Here is a 21,193-nt window from a genome sequence, read left to right as displayed (position 1 = left end):
TGACGAAAAATATGATGGCAGCGTAATACCCCTTTTTAGGGCCACGAAGTTCTTTGTCAAAGAAATAGTGTAATACCGGCCTAAACAGTTTCAGACGCCGTTATCTTTCCTGAGAAAGGCCTTGCAGGATAAAATCGCTGCAATCAATATTGGAAGTATAAGTGCGTGTACAAGTTTCTGTTTCACGTCAAGAAGGAAGAAGTCTATACTTTTGTAGGGCATGGAGAGATGCTGATGCCTTCTTGCACATCGCACCTTCCATCATCTCCATCCACGAAGCAAAAAGAAAAGTATGAGTTAATGCTACCGTAAACTTGAAGCGTAGATCGAGTGAGCATTGTAACCCCCCCCCCTTTTTTTTAAAAGAAAAAAAATAAAGAAAGAAAGAAAGAAAGAAGAAAACGAACAGGAAGAGAGCTCGCCTGAGCGAAGAGGAAGCTAAACATAGTTCGGCACATTTCAGAATTAGAAGCACTTCCTTTCAGTCGACTTCTGCATAATGACGCAAGGGAAAACAAGAATGGCACGTATAATTGTTTGTGTACTGCCTGTGCCGAAAGTGGCTTATAAACAAGACGTGTGCAACTGGGAACAGAGCTTTTCCTCACTACCGCGTTTGTGGCTCATTAATGCCTACGCACGCTCACCTTACCTCAGAAACATCAAACATTCACTGACTCGTGAGTCTAGCGGAGCGTGGTGGTTTGCACTGCTGTTTTCATACATTCGCGAATGGAGCATGTGGTCAGCATTTGGAATTCATTCTCCTCTCGTAATTCTTTAATCGGACAGAAGTAGTTCACTGTGAACTAAAAATCAAACACAGCGACAATCTGATACAAATCTGTTCCCAGTCTTTCGTCCTGCAAGGGAGAGAGAGGTCTACTCCGGCATGACATTTGTTACGATCGTTAACCGTTCATGCTAACAGAAAAATATTTTTCTGCCTTTCTTGGTGAATTAAAACCGAGTGCTGTACCGGTTCTTACTATTTGTGGTGAGAGATCCACCATCGATTAGTCAGAAGAAACAGGACTTCAGCATGCCAGCATATCTCTTCTGATCGACAGATGTTCTCTTGCTACTTTTTGTGACAATAATGCGACACAGGCACATGAGGATTAAACTGGCGGGAATATAGGTAACAACCACTAATGATCTCCTTTTAAAATCTAATTAAATAACTCAGTGACCTGAACCGGGGACCGTTGATCCCAAACGACCACTGCTCCATTCTCCGCGGAAGGCTTCACTGAAGGGCAGTTTGGGGGTCCGTTGTTCAGCACAACACTCCTGCGACCGTTAACACCGGATTTCGAAACCAGAGCCGCCCGTTCTGTGTCACGCAACTTCTTAGTTGTCCTTGTGCAGTTCTCTGAATTGGATAAAAGCACATCGCAGTACCAGAAATGGGATCATGGTTCGTCGTCGAATGTTAGTATTACTGAGCCGGCCGGTGTGGCCGAGGGTTTCTAGGCGCTTCAGTTTGGAGCCGCACGACCGCTACGGTCGCAGGTTCGAATCCTGCCTCGGGCATGGGTGTGTGTGATGTCCTTAGGTTAGTTATATTTAAGTAGTTCTAAGTCTAGGGGGCTGATGACCTCAGATATTAAGTCCCATAGTGCTCAGAGACATTTGAACGCTGTGATTGAGGCGTGAGTGGTTGTTCGAAGTGGTGGTACTAAATCAAAATTAGTTCCCTCACAGCAATCGTATACGCAGTTTACAATAATCCAAGCGCATTATAATATATTGTAAGTCAAACGCTGCTTTAGTCAAAGACTTTTTATTAAGGTCTTCCTTTCTGGTGCTATAAGCTTACTTCAGCTCCAAGGCCATTATCAAGCTATCTGAAGGCATATGGAGTTGTTAGTGCATATGTCTATTTGTAACTAATAACGACTTTGTTTATATCTATCGTGGTACTTACTTCCATAATATATCGTTAACGCTGTCGCTAGCCTTGTACTGCTTCGTATCGTAAGGTGTAGCGTAGAAGAAACTGTAGATATGTAATGTCTCAGCTGTGGAATTTGCCGCTGAGCAATACTCGCTAAGATTTGTTTAATATTTACCGTTACTTGATAGCTTCAGTTCACAGCTAAGTCAACGATATTACATGGTTATGTAGTTGGCTTATTCGTCTATGAAGTACGTAACACAACAAAGCAACTTCAACCCCAGCATAGTCAACTCAATGTATCACAAACACAACAAACCGATACATATGAAGATTCCTAGCGAAATATAATTAACAAGAGAGGTACCGAAAAAACAGAAACTAACATACATATCACAAACATATACAGCAAATTTATCAAACAAACCTGACACATTGCCAAAGAAAATTACCGCACACCGCAATGCACAGAACCTAAGAAGAAAAAATCCACTGCGGAAAAACGAAACTACCAGTGCACATATACCCAGGTGTTTATAAAACTGAATGTGATGCTTGCTAAAAATTCAATATAGGCCAAATAGGCAGAAATTTCAAAATGAGATACCGAGGGCATACCAGCAACAGTGATCCAAACCCGTCCACGGGTCTTTAGCTACATGCAAAGAGAAAAGCACAATGTAAACTAGATCGAAAATGCGATGAATTTCTGCACATAAGACCCTATAATGAAATTTGTGGAAAAATAGAAAGCTGCATACACAAACGCAAATATGCAGAGGAAATTAATAACGAACAAACCGACATAAAACATAAATTATATTGACGACTCTATTTAAATTATGGAACGTGGTAGCGAATACGATAAATTTGCAGTCAAAGATAACAGTCGCGAATATTAGAAAAGCATTCACTATTACCATACACAGCTCCATAGATGAATCTGACTACATGAAGTCGTTGACGTATGTGTAACTTGAAGCTGTCAGACTTATGGGAAATATTAAATAAGTCTTAGTGAATATTACATAGCAATAAATTCCACTGCTGAGACATTGCATATCTACAATTTCTTCTACGCTGCAACTTATGATACCCTGCAGTACAAGGTTAGCGACAGCGTTAACGGTATGTCCTAGAAGTAAGTACCAAGACAGATATATAAAAATTGTTATTAGTTACAAACAGACATAGATATATACACTAACAATCCCATATCCTTGCAGAAAGCTTGATAATGGCCATGGAGCCGAAATAGATCTATAGCACCAGAAAACAACACATTAATAAAAGTCTTTGAAAATAGCAGAGTTTTGGTTTACATTATATATAATGTCCTTACAAGTCATCTACAATGCTGCAGGCCCAGAAGACGTCAAAATAGTATTATATTTTCCCCTGCATTAAAATGGTAGTTGACTGCTTTTGCAAAAAGACCGCCTTTTATTTTTGTTGATCTATAACAACCGCGTTAACGGAAATAATGATGGAAACGGCCTCTTTGCTAAAATACAATTTTTCCTTATACAGTTTGCACTACTTGATTGTATACGATTGTTGTATAGTCGAGGACTGAAGTCTTTATTCTGTCTCTTTTTTGGTTTTGACAGTCCGTCAGCCTGCCACGTACTTTACTCATGCTGCTGTCTTCACGAATGTGTTAGGTTAATCCGCTGAAAACAATGTGATAAAATGACACACGTATATTAGTTTTTATCACTCACAAAAAATGCATGTACAAATATTGAGGCTTATTAGTGACGCTAGGTTTAAATGTTTTAAGAAATAAAAATGTGGAATATGATGAGGTATATGACCCGCCCGGACGCCGTGCGCGCTAGCACATCGCTTCCAGGATTCAGACACGTGATGTGAACTAACATTCGAAGCAAAAGCATATCTTAGACATGGCTCTAAAATACATAGCTTAAGAGCTATGAGCACTTCGTCTTCGATACTGTGAAACAAATGTCTCCAACTGCAAACTCTTCGATTTCCGTATTCTGAGAGGTTGTAGTACGAAATATGAACCAAAACAAGAAACAAATCTCCAGTAAACACCTTAAAAGGTTTGAGGACTTGTTCAGCTTCAGTATTGTGCAACACATCTCTTCAACTCAATATGTGCTCACAACTCTCAGGGTGGCGAGCACCAAACTAGTTTAAATTACTCTTGTAACTCTTACTTCTTCAGTCTGGACTACTTTAATAAATTACTCCTCTAGTAACATACTCTTTTAGTAAGTGTTGGAGAGCTCAGTTTCTATTTACTTCTATAGTTGTAACCAAAGAAATAAGCCGTTTCTGCACACTGCTGGCACGTGCATTACGTTCCCTCTCGGAAAATATTGATTGTCGGTAGACATTATTGCTTCACCTCTTGCGTAATTTATGTTCATCGGCATAATTTTAGAAGCTAGAAAGAATTATTAAATCTATTCATTAAAATTGGAAAATCTAAAAGCTACTACACTAATAAACGATAAGGTTTGTGTATTATGAAAACGAAGTGCTATTGATGGATGAATCTATCGCTGCAGCTACCAACGTCCATTGTTGGTTGGTGACACGTATTAATTTAAAGGCCAGTTTGAGGTACGAGCTAGCAGCAACATGGAGGTAGGCAAGAAACGTTCAAAAAACATACCAGAAAATGAAAAAGACCTGTTTGCTGAAATAATGAAAAAGTACATAACTACGATTGAATCTAAAAAGCACGATGTCAACATGCTAAAAAGGAAAAAGGATGCTTGGGAAAAAATACACGTTGAATACAATGCAGAAGCTGTTACACAAAGATCACAAAAGCAAGCTTAAAATAATTTGGAACGACGTGAAAGCGAAACCAAAGAAAATGAAAGCTAAATATAATCGAGAACAATTTCAAACTGGCAGTGGAGTAGGTGAGACGAATATCTACGGTATGAGGCAAATGGTTGTTGATATGATCCCCCAAGTTTTCGAGGGAATAGCTGGAGTTAACGACAATGACACATCTGAAGATAATGTGATACTTTCAAGAAACGTCGATGATGATAACTGCTCTGAAGGCAGCAATGAAACTGCTGAACGTGGAACTTTATCCCATAGTCAAGAACCTCAGCATGCATTCTCTGGTGGGAGTTTATCAGGATATGCGCTCAGCAAAAGAGCGACAGAACATGCGGTTGTAGTGAAGAAGCGAGAGTTGAAAAAAACAGACGAGTTTCATTCCTTAAAAATGCGTTTAATACGAGAGCAATACAGCGCAAAAATGTTATTAATAGAAAGACAAAGACAAATCGTGGAAGAAGAGCATAACCTTAAAATGGAAATTATGAATAAGTTCAAGAAGGTAATTGACCAAACTTCAGGTTCCAGTCCTTCCGCCAATGTGCTCGAGAAATTTGGGTTTTTGTGAATGAATAACAAACTATTCATATGTGTAAAACTTCTTTCATTTCACTGATATTTTTTCAAATGGTTAATATGTTTTTGTTTCTTGTATGGCTAATATTTGTGTTTATTATTTCAGCATCGATTACTAATTTTTGTTGATACCAAATTCTAATATTTATCTGAATTGGCAATATTACAAAAGAAGATTTTTTTAGAAATAATCGAAACGTTGTATGACTTTGTATACTCAGTTAATAAATAAAATGAGAATATTAATACCCAGCAAAAAAAGATCATAGCTATAAAGTTACACATAAATAACATGAGTCACTTTTTGCTGCAGTAATGACAGTCCGGTGACTTATTTATTCATTTAAGAAGGGAAAGTCTTTACTCTAACTTCTAATTTTACTAGCAAACTAGGTAGAATTTTAATTAAAGTAATTAAATATACTAATAGACCTGACAGCTTGACCCACAGCATGTGCTTCTGGCTGAAACGCGTATTGTTCGATGTCACCTCCACAGCATCAGGGTAAAACACATCTCTAACTTCTATTCCAAAGCTGTGTAGAACTGCAGCAACCACAATAACTTCCTCACATTGGTGTGGTTTAAATCGCATTGTCCTTGAGAGACTTTGGTAACGTTTCTTCCAAACACCGTACCCTCGCTCTATTAAACATCTGGTAACAATATGGGCTCTATTGTAGCGCCATTCAGATCCTGTATGGGCTCGGAACACAAGCGTCATAAGATGTTCCGAGAGAGCATATCCACTATCTTCAAGAAACAACCCATCATATTGTCCACTTTCAAATTCTGCAGCAACTCAACTATTGTCCCAAATGCGTACATTGTGCGTGGAATCCGGCCAACGGTTTACCACGTTCAAAATCTTCATACTGGCATCACAGATGATTTGTGTACTGATAAAAAAGAAATTCTTGCGATTTCTGTATAGTTCTGCTTGTGCTCCAGAACGACAAAGTATGGATATATGTACACGATCTATGGCCCCTATGACATTTGGGAATCCACCAGTTCGATAGAATTCCCTTTTGTTCTTTGATATACTTTCTTGGCTCTATGGCATGGACGCATAAGTGGCTTTAAGGCAATTACACTGTTTATCACACTGTTAAACGCTCTTGTAGCAGTAGTACGATGGATATTAATGAGATCCCGTGCTACGATTTGATAAGTACGTGTGCGGAAGATTCGCAGTCCACAAAGAAGTTGCAGTCTAGGAGACAAAGCACGGTTCCTGTCAGAATTATGCTGCTGTAACGGCTCCAACATACCAAGCAGAAACTCGAAAGATTCCTTACGAAACTTCAGCCGCTCTTTGAGATCACTGTCGTTATACATCACAAATGGGTCTCTTCTCTCCATTACAACCCTCATTGTTGGGATGTACACCTCTTCCTCCATCTCCAAATATTCTTTGTAGTCTAGGTAATCCATAGAATTCGACACTTAAAACACAGAACTCAAAGATCGCACCTTACTCTCTTACTTTATTCCTACTACTGCCTAGAAGTAAATTTTGGCCATATTTCCTCCTTAAGTTACTAACGTTGCAGCGTACTCTTCAGTGGTGCTCTCCACCAGTAATGGAGTAAACAAATTTACTTCGGAAGTAAATGAAAAGTTTACTCCTGGAGTAATTTACTCCTTTAGCTCAGTACTATCGACTGGACGTCGCCCATTTCCTTCTGTCATAGTAACTTACTACTTTAGTTTCACTTACTCCGGACTGGTGCTCGCATTTTAGAACGCATCTTTACTAGACAATTTTTTCTTGTTTTGGACCATACTACCCCCTCTTAAAATGTTGTAGTCACTTTCTAGTAGCTCAAGGTTTTTCGTACCAAGCCTTTTCCACTTGGAATAAATCCCTGTTCCTCTAGAGACGATGCTGAATATCCTTAACGTGAATCTCCAGTTGTCCTCCCTGGCTGCTTGACCATAGCTGTTATTATGCACTCTAGGTATTGTTGGAGATCATACTTGTGCATGATTCCGTATACATCGTTTATGTGATCAGGACCATGATTTCCTCAGCTATATCTCTCCTTTAGTCATAGTTTTTTGAGTTGTACTTTCATAATCATCTTAGAGCGTTCTGAGGCATATAGGAATGAAGCTGCTGTAGTGCTGGAGGGCCATCTTGAGAGAAAGGGATTCATAACAGCAAATGTTCTTTCTGAGACGGTAGGCTTTCTCCACTTTGGTTCTTGATTATATCCTCATTGATTTTCTGGGTTACCCATAACCGATTTATTCGAGAAAGTTAGTTTTCTGCGCCCACTTTCACAAAATTTATCTGTCTGAACAACAGCTAAATTGACTGCAATTATGCTTTACAAAACTTATTATGAGACAATCAACGTATTTTCGTCACCCAGTAAGAAACAGCAATGTGCCAATCGCGTTTTAATTATCACAGGATCAGTTTTCAAGACGTTAACTATTACTTTGAGGCAAACAGAACATTGGCAGGCAGATTTAGGCTTGATTACTTTAGACCCTGTTACTATCAGACAGTGATCAATGTGAAGGCAGTGTCAGCTCTTGCGCAGTGTCCGAGTTGTGCGACTCTCAGCGGAGGCCGTTGTCTGTACGCTCAGAACCAAAGTCTTCCCGCTGATGTGCGTAACATAAATTGTAGTAGCGTAGTGTATTGCACTAACAGGATATCTTCCCCACACGTCTGCAAAGTGTGGTCTTGCCGTCTCCTTACATCTGGTTGGCCAGGCTGGATTCCTTTCCACCACTTGAATGATTGATTAGCAACTTTTGTTGCAATTTCAAAAAAAACCCTTTCCTCATATTAAAAGAAACATACACACACCAAAGATTTTGCATTTTGATAGTGTTCCTGCGTAATCTTGATTAATGTTTTTTTTGCGAATTTGCAAAAAATCTTAGCCTGTTAAGCAGTAACTATTGTAGGTCCGTTCGAGTCGTCTTCGTAACTGTACTATTATCACATACACTAAGTCACCGTTCCCTGTCTCCAGTTTACATAACAGCTGGGGAATATGCCGCCATGAAGCACTATTGTCTAGGAAAAACACATGGTGTCGCTATCTCCAGGTCGGGCTTTGGAGTCTCCTAGACAAGCACATCATAAACGTTCTGATACGCTTCGTCGAGCAGTGTATCTAATGTGTGATAGATATTCGATAAGCAGATTTAAAATCCAAACTTCATATACAACAGAAGCTGACATATAGACTTTAGCTTATTTCACTAATTCGTCTCTTTATAATCTGTTCATTATTATTACACCTTGTACCATATACTTTCACTGCCGTATGTTGCTGCCGTGGACTTTTACTTGCTGTGGTTTCTATGTGTGTTTCCATACTTTTTATCTTGGAATAACCCATCTCCATAGCCAAAGTTGCGGTCTCTCTCTCTTTTTTTCAAGCTGTTTATTTTTGGCTTTTGACAGCAAAGACCCTACAGACAAAAACAGTTAAAAAGTTCCATATTAATTTAATTGCTATTTCTACAGAAAAACAATAAAAGGAATTCAATGTACAAATATAGGTTCGTGACGTAAAAAAAACACTAAAAGAGAAACACCAGAGAGCCAACAGTGATTATAATAGAGCCAAGTTAATATCGGTGCAGTTGTCACAATAAAACATTGATGACAGTGTGAAGTACAAAAAAAAGTTTGTTGCACAAATTAAAAGACACAAAAATACCACCCAGGGTTCGGACTGGGCCAGTTCCAGAGGAGAATGACATCCACAGCAACTTATAATTGAAAACTGAATAACGTCGTCGTTTACAACGATAAATTCATAATGCAAAGTAAAAACAAAAATAGCCGTCCCAGTTTTCGAACCAGGCTGGTTCCAATGGAGGAAAACAGTCTACCTTTGGCAGTGAAGCGGTGCAGACGCAACTGTTTACGTCCTCGTCGCTGCGCCTGCTTTCGAGATGTTTACATGCTTCACCAACCTTCGTGAGAGTGAATGTCTTTCTAAGTAAACAGCCAGTTCCTATCGGAAGTCGATGCTGAAATTCAGCTTCTCAACTCAATATCTATGTCCAAAGGTGCTGAAAGTTCAAGATGATGTGAAGATCATCTGTACTGGTCTTACTGGAACCCACCTTTAAATTGTGGGTAGAGTGGTTTACGTTAAATTAGTCACTAATGCTGCATGTGACATGGTTTTAGAGAATACGAGGGATGCTCTCCAATTACGACATTCGTAAAGCAACATTGGTCTGGTGAGTGTGCATCGAGTGGGCCTCAGTCTCAGAATGGTCTGCCTATACAAGCCCCCATTCAAAGTATTGTCAGGTGATGTGGTCTCTGCACTCAGGCCATATGGAACGATTCACAGTAAGTGAGCACGATTCACTACCTATCCTGCATTGAATGGAACATGACAGATATGAAATGACCTCAATAAGCATGTTCCATCCTACCTGTACATCGGGAATGCAGAGCGATCATCATATACGATGGTCAGTCAAGGACCTGCTCAGATTGTGGAAAACAGGGCCACATGCGCTCAGAGTGTGAGCAGTGATGGATTGCTTATGGATGCCTTATTGCCTGGACGTCAGGATTTGCTCACATCATCTGACACAGAGATGCACTCTCGGGAACAGTGGTCCCAAAAGACTTGTAAGAGGCGACAGATGACCTTGGACAGTGAGCCCACAACAGAGTTGCAAGCTGATGCGATCTCTCGCCACCACAAGGAGCTTTCAATGGAAGCCTCTATGCCAGATTTTGACACGTGTCCTTCCTCTGAACCAGCCACTGATTCGCTCATATCGGGTGTGCAGTTTTTGATTGCCGATATACGCAATCAACCATGCCCTGTGACCTGTGCAGCATCCCCATAGCTGCCTCGACCCTTAGGGGAGGCGTTTGAAGACCTTGATATGCATCCGTTGGCATCTGCAGATGATATAGTCCCCCCATTTTTGGCCAAGGATACAGAGGCGACTGGTGCCTCAGTGACACAAGAAAATAGACTGCTTTGTGCAGTGAAAGGGCAGCTCAACGAGATTGATCTGCTGCCATGATTACTCTTCCTCCCCATGTTTTCATGAACACCCCACTGCCTGTGGACCAGCAGCAAGCTTGTAAGATTGCCTCAGTTAATCTCAACATGGTCGTCACATGTATCAAAATTCGACTACTGCAGGGCGGGAGACATAAATGTTGCACTAGTGCAGGAATTTCGACTGGAGATCTTACCAGATTTCTATGGGTTTACTGCTTACGTTATCACTGGCGCTATGGGACTGGCTTTCGATATACAGGGACTCGAGTTATTAATGTCTGTGCCCCTTCTGGGGCAGATAAAAGACGGGACCAGTCACACTCTTATGCAGAAGAAATTTTTTAACGCCTCTCTTCTTGGGCTCCTATGAACGCTTCGTTATTGGCAAAGGCCTTAGTAATGTGCTATCTCAGAAAAACCAACAATCCAACTACAATCCATGTCCCAAACTGTGTCTCTTGGTAAACACCTGATACCTTGGGGTGTTACATGGTGATCGCCCTGACTTGACCTACGTCACCAGCTCTTCCGCCAGCAGACACGATTGCATGTATGCCTCGTCTGACATGCGAAGGCGATTCTGAAAGCAGAGCGGTAGTCAATGGCTTTCTCAGATCATAGCGCTACATCTGCAAAGGCAGACGGTATGCACAAGTCAGATGTTATGGACATGAATGTGGCATTCCTACGGGATCAAGAAGTATTTTTTTGATTAAATATAACGCTGTGACGCATTTTTCCTTTTGCACTATTGAGACCATAAGAGTCCACTCCACTGGCCTTAAAATAAAATAAATATGGCTAGCGTCACAGGAAGAACACTGTCAGCATTTGGGCTGCAGGTGGAAGAGAGGTGGTGGCATAAATTTCCTTATCGCCATTCTTTGCGCCAGTGTCCTGAATTAAATTACAAACTTCTCAGCAGTGTCTCACGAAGTGAGGGTATGTGACACTGTTGATGGTGATCGATCCGACGGATGGGGAAGTTAAGTTCGGAAACCACGTTATATTATTCGATAGGAGTAGGTTACGTGCCGGTACTGGATTTCACCCTCCCTTCTCTCACCATTATCATCATACAAAACAAATAAAACACTACACCGCACATGCATCTGTTACTCTCATCGACACTCCACAAATACACATACGACACAGCTCTCCCACATCTGCAAGGAAAGGGACCTATGTGCGCAAAGGAAGAACGCCCTTTCCACTAGGCGGCTGAAACCATGCCGTGGAATTTCCCAGCTGACAATGCTATACAACCTTTAATTTTTTATCTTGGAAAAAGCATTCATTAATCTTATCTAGAATGAAGCCCTCTTTCGAATGAGCTAGCTCAAATTAGTGCTCAGTTGGAACTGCTTTGATTACATTGAAAAACTGGTCTCTGTTGCAGGTTGATCTGAGGATGACTGGCGTGTCAGCTGTACGATTAGGTGCTTTGAACTGAACAAGGGGAGAGCCTAGGATACGACTCATGGTCCCCTTATCAGCAAACATAACGCGCTGCCTGAAACTGACAATAAACTGTAACCGCGCTATGTCACTACTTCAGTCGCAAGGCAAGTAACTGCAACTCTTAGAGAAATTGAGCAGTTCATGGGAACGAGAAACCCGAGCACTCAACGTGTATACCTGGGGGACTTTCTCAGCACACTGAAGAGACCATCCCAGCGGCCACTGAGGGCACCAGGTCCAGCTAGCAGCAGGCCACTGCCCACGTCTGAACAAGCAATACCTGTCGCCTGGGTTCCGGTGACTGAGAAAATGAAAAATAACCAGCCTTCTCGTGGTGTTTCGACGAATCTAACAACCTGGAACGTTATTCCCATAAATAGCCCTCGACCTCTAGTTTTGATCCAAATGCTAGGTCTGAAACAGTCTTCAGCGATTCTGTGATAAGATAGGCTGGGACTTCATTGAACTAGAACTTGTAGAGCTCCCCAAACTGATGAGATTACACGCCGGAGAGGTCTACCTTGTAGCTGAAGTGTATGGGATACACATACTACGTTGTTTCAGAACAAGCAAATCAGTCTGCAAGACACGAACAAAAAATAAACTTCCAAGTACGACTGCAGAACTGTAGGGCCAACATAATACATAGCACCGATATTCAACTATAGCCAGGAATTGATAGAAATAACGTATTCGGGGTAAAACTGTTGACTAAAAACACACTATCCATGGAATGGTGTATTTGCTACAGTAGAAAAGAATCTTGAATCAATTGAGTCATAAACCAACTTTACATTCACAAGAGTCTGAGCACAAGTAACGAAGTTTTATTGGATCATTCTACTGGTGATCAAACACAGCTACAGAAGTAACTGATAAATTCGGAGGAAACCTCCGTTCATTGTTGAGTACGTTTGCAATCTATGCTATAGTGGTTGTACGAGATTTTAATCACTCCACAATTAATTGAAAAAAATTATTACCTCAGAAGTGGCGTACGAGAGAGAACTACTCCCGAAACTGTAATAAAACGGTTCTTTAAACATCACCTAAAACTGATGATACGGTTGCCCGCCCGTCTTGGAAATATGCTAGACTTATTGATAACAAACAGACCCGACCTCTTTGAGCATGTTCACTTCGAAACTGGGATCAGCATCTCAGTGCAGTTTAAGCACCGGTGTGCGCTTAGGTAAAGAGGAATGGAAATAAATCAAAAAAGTTTACTTGTTCAGTAAATGGGATGAGGAAAATGTTATCACATTTCTTCGACAAAAGAAAATAATCGTTTCATTCAGGCAGCAGAACTATTCAGAAACTGTGGCTGAATCACAGAGTAATAGTTGACTACGTTCAAGAATAATATGATTGTAGCAAAACAATTAATGGTGACAGAAACGCCCTTTACTGTGCAGACATATAAGGAAACTTCTCTAGACGCAACTACTGTTCGGAAGTCCTACGAAGAATATACATTTAAAAGTAACGGGCCATATGTTAATTTCGAATGATTGTTGTTCATTGTTTGAAATTTAAACATCTTTCCTCTATTCAGACTTAACGACTAGGTGCAACGATTATTGCAGCGACTCTTATTTTTGAGAGAAATATCGAATGTGAAGGACTCTGAGATAATATACTGGATGTCAGCACCAATGCAGAGTTAAAAGAGCAGAAACGTTGCAAAAAAGAATTGGTGGACGGAAGAACACACTATCGATGACGCACGAGCAGTGGAGATGAAGTTGTTTCTTAGAATTTATTGGCCACGAGGCGTTAGAGTTTCTTCGCCTTTCAACAAGTCTTAGCACGAACTCAGTTGCATCTCTCTCTTTTTGGGTCCCAGAGTATTATATTCCTCCTTAACAAGCACAAATTTTAACTCGGAAAGAAATGTACATCCTAAAGCTATAGCTTGATTCTTATAGTATATTCACAAGCAGAAGAATGGCGGCCGATGATTACTTTCGTGAAAGAAAATCGTTTATAGTGGTTGGTCAGCTATACCACAACGCATAAACTTCTTCAGCGCTTAAAAAATTATGTGTTGCTATTTTGTAACAAATTTCTCGAACCAGTGTTTCTATTGTATCAGCGGAAAAATCAAACGAGAGGGACAGCAATGTATGCGCTGTTGGGCAAGCGTAAAAAACAAGAGAGAGTGTGCGTTGTCTCTGGAACAGGGAATACCAAATGGCGAACATCGACGCGTGGGCCGCGGACCATGTGTCACGGCGTTTTCTCTACAACAGGACACATCAGTTCGTTTCGCAGCGGGATACGGACAGGACAGATGTCGGTGTTTGCGTCCTTGCGAAAGCAACGTATAGATGATGTAGCAATATGTAAGGGCAATCGACCTCTAAGATCGATACAAACCGCAGTCGAATTATTTTCTGTTTAAACGTCTTCAGTTCCACTCAGAATGGGTACGTCTCCTGCACAGATTGCTTGGCAGCCTCGCTGGGTATTTGTATAAGCAACTGCTCAATAGATCACACAAAATGGAGTAGAATCCCCAGTAGATCTTTCCACTTCCGAAAATCCCGTGTTGGGCACCGGGATCAGAAACTCGGGCAGTCAGTTCAAGAAGTAGCCGTAAAAGAAAGAAGAAAGGTTGACGCCTGTCAATTAAGTAGCTGTTGGTATGTAACTAGCATATTCAGATAGAAGGCATTATGTACTGACTTACTCCAGAATTTTTCATAAATACTCGGTCAGGTTCATATTTTGTGAATGTGCTGAAAAGGCTACCGTTCCTAGAACATTCGTCAAATCTAGCACATTTACATATATATTTGTTCTCTGTGAATAATGTTAAAGTTCGAGGCTGACGGTTGTTTTTGTTGGCACCTTTTGTGGTGTCTCATCTATTATATCCTGTTAACTTCTTTCTGTTAAAATCTTTCATTATCTTGTTACCCACGGATAGCATTGCTGAAGCACACAGATCTTCTCCGTTAAACTCCCCTTCCTCTACTATCACACTATGGGACAGAACTTAAACGTATTAGAACCGCACTGTGTACTCATGCCATCTATTTACCTTCTCGTCTAAATTTGAAAGAGGTTCTTCATTTGCTCCTTGTTGGCTAACATCATCCCTTTCCAGGAATGATCTTTACTCTCTCTGTATGTGGCACCAATTTTCCCTTTGATACTGGTCTGTCTTAGCCACTCGATTTCATCCCTTCTCACTTCACGTTCGTTTCCCCTTAAATGACACGAACAGATAACAGAAAAAGACTTTTACCGATTTCCAGCCATAAAATAATTCTATTTGTTAACAAGGAGGAATAAATCGGAAATGCGATGTTGTTCCTTTAGGAGCTGCAGTTCACGGAAGTTAGATGAAACTAAAATACCACATTTTATAATAGGAGACGTGTTTCTTTGAGGCCAATTCCAAATCTGTGGCCATAGTCGAAGGTTCGTGGATGTCATAGGACTGTTTTAGGAAATTTGAGCCAAACGTCAAGAATATTTGGTTAAAACGGACAGTCCGTTCACAAAAACGTCGCTATTTGATGAACGTGGGAATGTTCGTTACAGCTATGTGTGACTAACAAAAAGTACTTCACCTGTATCAGGGTGTGTTTATGCCTGCTTAAAAAGGCTTTGTCCCTTACTTTCTTATCTCAGTTGCTTTGTATTCATGTCTTCATTATCTTTTGAAACTGTCAATGTAGTTTACCATTCTTATTATTTCATTTACATCACATTTTAATTATTAACGAATATTGACATTCAATCTGACTGCACCTTTACTAACAGCGCTCTTTCGTTGCCATAGTCAAAAATGGCTCGAACCACTGTGGGACTTACCATCTGAGGTAATCAGTCCCCTAGGCTTAGAACTACTTAAACCTAACTAACCTACAGACATCGCACACATCCATGCCCGAGGCAGGATTCGAACCTGCGACCGTAGTAACAGCGTGGTTCCAGAATGAAGCGCCTAGAACCGCTCGGCTACAGTGGCAGGCGTTTCCACAGTCACCTGGGCCTCCATTTCCTGTTATTTCATTCAGTAAAATTCCGAAAAGATCCTAATAACTTTATGGAAAACTCGCTGACGCTCAGTCTGGTATTGGGAAGCTTCCCCGAGGGTTAGATACCGATAAATTGAGTGTTACCCATCAATGGCCGGAAGCATGTGGCCCTCAGAAAGCATCCGGTGCCGGTCGCGGAGAGGATTGCCGAGAAGCCTGCAGCGACCTCTCAACTAGACCCATTATGCAGCGATGTCTCGTGCAACACAAAATGGACTTAACTAAAACTTCTTCCTAAATCAGTATTCAAATCGAATACCTTACGTTACATCAGTCCGTTTCATACATGTTAAAAAACGACTTGTCGCAAATTGTCCATCATATACAGCTCATTTTATAAATTAAAAGACAACACGAACAGTTGTCGAATTAATTATAGTGGCAATAACATAGAAGTACCATACGACGAGCTTATCAAGCAACGAGCTTATCAAGCATTAGCACAGGTTCTTGTATACTACAAGGATGGGAAGAGCTGACCAAAGCGCCAAAGAAAGTGGTATAGGCCCGCGTATTCAAATATAGAGATATGTAAACAGGCAGAATGCGGCGCTGCTGTTGGCAACGCCTATGTAAAACAACAAGTGTCTGGCGCAGTTGTTTGATCATATACTGCTGTTACAATGGAAAGTTATCAATATTTGAGTTTGAACGTGGTGTTATAGTCAGCGCACGAGCGATGGGACACCGCATTTCCGAGGTACCGATGAAGTGGGGATGTTCCCGTAAGACTATTTTACGAGTGTATCGTGAATACCAGGAATCGCATAAAACATCAAATCTCCGACATCGCTGCGACCGGAAAAAGTTCCTCCAAGAACGGGACCAACGACGACCGATCAGAATCGTTCAAAGTGACAGAAGTGCAACCCTTCCGCAAATAGCTGCAAATTTCAATGCTGGGCCATCAACAAGGGTCGGCGTGCGAACCATTTAACAGAACATCATTGATATGGGCTTTCGGAAATGAAGGCCCATGTTAGCAGTGGACAGTTCAAGCTGTTGGAGGTCGTTTAATGGTGTGGGGCGTGTGGAGATGGAGTGATGTAGGACCTCTGATAGGTCTAGCTACGACTCTGACAGGTGACACGTACGTAACCATTCTGTCTTATCACCAGCATACATTCATGTCCATTGTGCATTTCGACGGACTTGGACCATTCCAACAGGACAATTCGACACCCCACAGTCCACAAATGCTACAGAGTGGCCCCAGGAACACTCTTCTGAGTTTAAACACTCACACAGGCCACCAAACTCCCCTGACATGAACATTATTGAGCATATCTGGGATGTCTCGCGATGTGCTGTTCAGAAGAGATCTCCACCTCTTACGCATTTATGGACGGCCCTACAGTATTCAAGGTGTCAGCTCCCTGTAGCACTACTTCAGATACTTCAGACTTTAGTCAAGTCCATGCCAGGTCGTGTTGCGGTGCGGCGCTGATGCCTGCTCGCGGGAGCTCCTTACTCAGTGTATGCATATGTATGGGATAAAAAGTTGTGGTTATCTTCGAAGAACGCTACAGTATTCGATCTGTTTGGACCATGAGAAAACTAAAACCAAATATCGGCCTTGTAGTAATTCTAGTCGGATTTGTGTGCTAATGGTACATTAACATTTTCCCCGCAGAAAGGTCATGTGTATTACTAAAGCGTGCCACGTCTTTACTTTCCCGATCCCACTATAGTTTCGTCAATATGAGTATGACAGTGTTAGCTAAGACTACGATAATCTGTCGAACTGCTTTTTGGTTAAGACTGAAATAAGAAGTCCACCATTCGTTTTCCAGCTTGTCGCGGTCAAAACAATGAAGTCACGGTGTATTACTTATGCGAAGAGGTTCGAGAATAGTGTGCTTTAACTCAAATTACATAACTTTAGTTTCATAAATTAGGTCTATAATTTAAACGGTCCCCAGTCCAGTTTGGCAATACGCTAATATTCCCCACTTGTATTTTATGTGTCTATCTTAAAAACCATGATAGCGAATACTTAGGAATAAGAGTGTCCTAGTTCGCAAAAATGTCTTGCGGGTGGGAATCAGATGTCAATACTTATCTTTCCATAGCCGCTGGCGAAAAGCCATGTCGATCTGTATTATTATTCTTCTGATTCTAAATTTGGTTTTTCTAGAAAGTATTGGTATAACAGTATTTCGTTGGTGCTTCTAGGGAGGAAGGATTGGTCTCTGAATCACGATTTCCAGAGCCACCCATCTGTAGTAATTTACTCCTTCCGTAATAATGACGTAAACACCATTGTAGCGAAAGTAGTTACACATACACTCCAGAACATATAGCATTTCGTATTCTTTTACATATGATTATCGTGTTTTTCCTTAGATAAAGATTATCTAAGAGAGGTGTAAAACTACTACCCCGAAACAGTATCTGCGATAAAATTCTCCATTAATAAATACTTCGTCTCAGCCCTTTAATAACCGAAGACAGACCACAAAGAATAAAATGCACCAGGTGGAAGCCAAACTTTGTAGGCTTGAAAGCAGTAAGTAGGAATCCATCGCATTTACAGATACTTGAAAAATGCTGAACAGCGTAAGAAAATAAAAATGAAGCCCTTCCTACTGGTTTCTTGTTGAATTCTGTTGCGATGTTTCTCTGGGTTTTTCAGGGATATACGCTTTATTAATGAATATGTAGTCATTCTTCCATATCCTACAGAAATTTTTGTTAATAAGAGGTTAACGGTATTGGTATTTATGTAGCGCACAGTTTTCTGCTCATAATATTAATGATAATTTATCTACATAGCTATCAAAAATAGTGAGAATATATTTATTTATTTGTTTATTGTGTGTGCGTGAGTGTGAGTGTAATGTTACATGAACCAGAACCAGCACATACCTGTGATTCCTCATTTATGAAACCTAGTATAGCGTAAGTTCTCAAAACATTACCAGCATTAATAACATGATCACATGAATCGTAACGTTAGTGACGGAACTACGTTTGCCACGAAATCTCATGTAGCAAGAAACAACGCTGCAGGAAACTAACGTTCGAGCAAGCGTAAAACGTTGGATGGTAAACTCAATTTGCCACACTCTGTCTAGCTTTGGATTTCCGACGAGGACGTGCACCTGAGCGCAAAAACGGAGCTCTAGGTGATAAAACAGCGAACGTCAAGTAACGATGTCGTTTATAGCTTTCCTCCACACGTAGATTTTATGCGTTCGTCCTCAAAATCGGCCCGTAGATAAAAGACGACGGTTCCTGGACGCTACCATTCCGTTTGCTTTTTATTGCTTTAAAGCGCGAAGTGTGGAGATAATTTATTTAGGTGAGTCAGGATAAATTTCGTTCCGAACAGTTACTATCTAAAGCAACACGAATATATCCGACAGAGGGAACGTTAGAGTCAAATCGGGGAATGCTTTCTTTTTTATCTTTTTTACAATTTTCCATGTGTTATCATGATGTCGCTTCAAAAGTGCCAACAATCTGATCTGTCGAGAGAAATCAAACGCCGGCCGGAGTGGTTGAGCGGTTCTAGGCGTTACAGTCTGGAACGGCGCGTCCGCTGCGGTCGCAGGGTCGAATCCTGCCTCGGGCATGGATGTGTGTGATGTCCTTAGGTTAGTTAGGTTTAAGTAGTCCTAAGTTCTAGGGGACTGATGACCTCAGAAGTTAAGTCCCATAGTGCTCAGAGCCATTTTTTTTTAGAAGTCAAACAGGCTATTACAGCTGACACGTTAAGTACCTCTTGCCTTTCAAGAAAAATGGTTGACTGCAGACTTGTAAACACATGAGCGTGCACGCGCTTGCACGTTTGTGTATGTGTGTGTGTGTGTGTGTGTGTGTGTGTGTGTGCGTGTGTATGTGTGTGTGTGTGTGTGTGGTGTGTGTGTGTGTGTGTTCCTTGTAGTCTCCCTTGCACTCACAGTAATTTCAACCAAATCGAAACTAATTTTTTGTTACGGAAAATATTGCGTGGAACAGAAAACGAAATCGCAACTAGAGGAGAAAAATTATTTAGCAGACGGACGTTACGTCTTTTAATCAAAAGACTGCAACATACATTCGGACCAGTATCCTCCAGCATCGTCAAAAACATTCAGTGGCAGTTTATTAAGAACCCTCGAATAAATCGAAAGAGATGGAGCGAAGTGGCGCTACGGTCAAATATTGGACTCGTTTTCACAATGACTCACAGTTCAAAGCTACATCGAGGCATCCAGTATTAACCATCCCGTATTCTACTTAAATCGCGTAAAGCAAATTCTTGGATGGCCGATTTTCTCCCCATCCTAGCCTGCTGCTTTTACAGTGTGTTAAACTTAATCTTTCGACTTTCGTTTCTTTCGAACAAAAAAAAAATGAGATTGTAAATACCAAAATACTTTTTATAAGTCATGATCTGAGTGTTAGGCGTCGCCTGGTTATGTATTTATTCAAAACTTCTATTAATCCATCCCGTATTCTACTTAAATCGCGTAAAGCAAATTCTTGGATGGCCGATTTTCTCCCCATCCTAGCCTGCTGCTGTCTTTTACACTGTGTTAAACTTAATCTTTCGACTTTCGTTTCTTTTGAACAAAAAAAAAATGAGATTGTAAATACCAAAATACTTTTTATAAGTCATGATCTGAGTGTTAGGCGTCGCCTGGTTATGTATTTATTCAAAACTTCTATTAATCCATCTCTTCTTTTCCCCTCTCTCTGTTCATGTTCTCCTTCACCTCTCTCTGTCCATCTATTCAAACCTCAAAACTCTCTCTCTTTCGCCTCCTCCACTGCCCACTGTCTGTCCATCTCCTCCTGTACCTCTCTCTGTCCATCTCCTTCTATCCCTCTCTCTGTACATCAGCTCCCCACCGTCTCTCCCTCCAACTGCTCTTCCCCGGTTATCTCCATCTGCTCCTCCCCTCGCTGTCCGTCTTCTCCGCCACCACTCTAATTCCATCTCCTCCTCTTCCTATCTTTTATTCCACCTCCTCCTCCCACTCTCTCTGTCCATCTTTCCACCCCATCTCTCCATCCATCTCCTCACTCCCATTCCTGTTTTTATCTCCTCCCCATTCCTTTCTCTGTCGTCTCTTCCTCTCCCATATCTCTGTCCATTTCCCTTCCCCCTCTCTCTGTTCCACTCATCATCCCCCCTGTCCATTCCCTCCTTCCCCCCTCCCTTTCTAACCATCCCCCCTCTTCTTTCTCTCTCCCTCTATCTTCTCTGTACCAATGGGAGGCTAATGGTTCTTATCCCAGGTATTTTTTTCCAGATCGTAAATACACTCCTGGAAATTGAAATAAGAACACCGTGAATTCATTGTCCCAGGAAGGGGAAACTTTATTGACACAAGCCTGGGGTCAGATACATCACATGATCACACTGA

This window comes from Schistocerca piceifrons, chromosome 2, assembly GCF_021461385.2.
Source record: "Schistocerca piceifrons isolate TAMUIC-IGC-003096 chromosome 2, iqSchPice1.1, whole genome shotgun sequence".
Classification (NCBI taxonomy): domain Eukaryota; kingdom Metazoa; phylum Arthropoda; class Insecta; order Orthoptera; family Acrididae; genus Schistocerca; species Schistocerca piceifrons.
The sequence above is the reverse complement of the archived record's forward strand: the minus strand, read 5'-3'. Positions refer to the sequence as shown.